We start from the raw sequence: 1,183 nt of genomic DNA, 5'->3' as shown, positions 1-1,183 counted from the left end.
CTATGAGAATATCTAACTGTATGTGAAGTAGAAACATATACCTGCTGGCTTTCTTTGATGAACATCAGTGTTTTCCAGAAAAAAGTAACCGTGCTGCCAGAGTGGTAGAGACCCAACAGCTACTGCTGACTTCAAGCATTGCTTTGGCACACGTAAGATTGAATGCTACATTAGATTGATTTTTTTTTTTTTTTTTTTTAAAGATCATAGCAGCCAGTGATCAGTAAGGTAAGTTCAAACTCATTATAAATTTAAGTTCTAGTAGGCTTCATTTTGGATCCCACACACACACATTCAGATGTATACCAACTTAAATATAAACCAAACATGATTAAGAACATGCTTTTCATCTTTGTTCTTCTGGTAGAATCTTGTCAGTGACTAAAGCTTAGTATTTCACCCATCATTTAACTGAAACCTTTGCCAAAAGTGGAATTAATTCATTTAATTAAAACAGTCATTCTGTTAAAAACCAGAGTGATTTTCTGGGAGAAGTCTCAATATGTACTGCCAACTTTACATTTAGTGGAGTACAACAAAGTGCTCCCAGTCTGACCCTAAATAAACAGCAACTCCAAAGTAGCAATTGTAGAACAAAACCAAAAGCCAGTATGAAACAACCTATGCCCATGGATGGCACTATGGAATAGAGAGGACATTAAGGAATAGCTTAAATTGTTCGGCTTCATCACCTAGGCACTAAATTACACCTAGCAACTAAAAAAGAAGGAACTTGATTGAAGCAAGCCTGTACGTACACATCACTGTTATTGAAGTGCATCTTGCGTAACTAAACATACAGCCAGGGAACTAGTTATGATTGAAAACAAACCGCTTAAGCCCCCATTTGCAACTTAGTAATAGTAGATATTTTGTCACTAGTTACCACAAGTCAAGTTGGAGTTTAGTACCTGCAAAAATTCCTTCCTGGAACCAATATGCATCACAGGGGAAATGAGAAAGTGGCCAGGATGCACAGTCCCCATGAACGTTTTCATTAAGTGACTGTAATAATTGTCTGTTAAGAATCCCATGGAGATACAGAACTCGCATTCAAAATGGCATTCAGTACCATCCACCACATAGTCTGTATGCACCAGCCTGCTCCGCAGGCGCTTGGCAGGGAAGACGGCTGCAGGTGACATCTACCAGTGCTGCTGTGTTAGCCTTTCCTTGGAGGGTG

Source organism: Fulmarus glacialis, unplaced genomic scaffold (assembly GCF_000690835.1).
Source record: "Fulmarus glacialis isolate BGI_N327 unplaced genomic scaffold, ASM69083v1 scaffold10022, whole genome shotgun sequence".
Classification (NCBI taxonomy): domain Eukaryota; kingdom Metazoa; phylum Chordata; class Aves; order Procellariiformes; family Procellariidae; genus Fulmarus; species Fulmarus glacialis.
Note: the sequence above shows the minus strand (reverse complement) of the source record.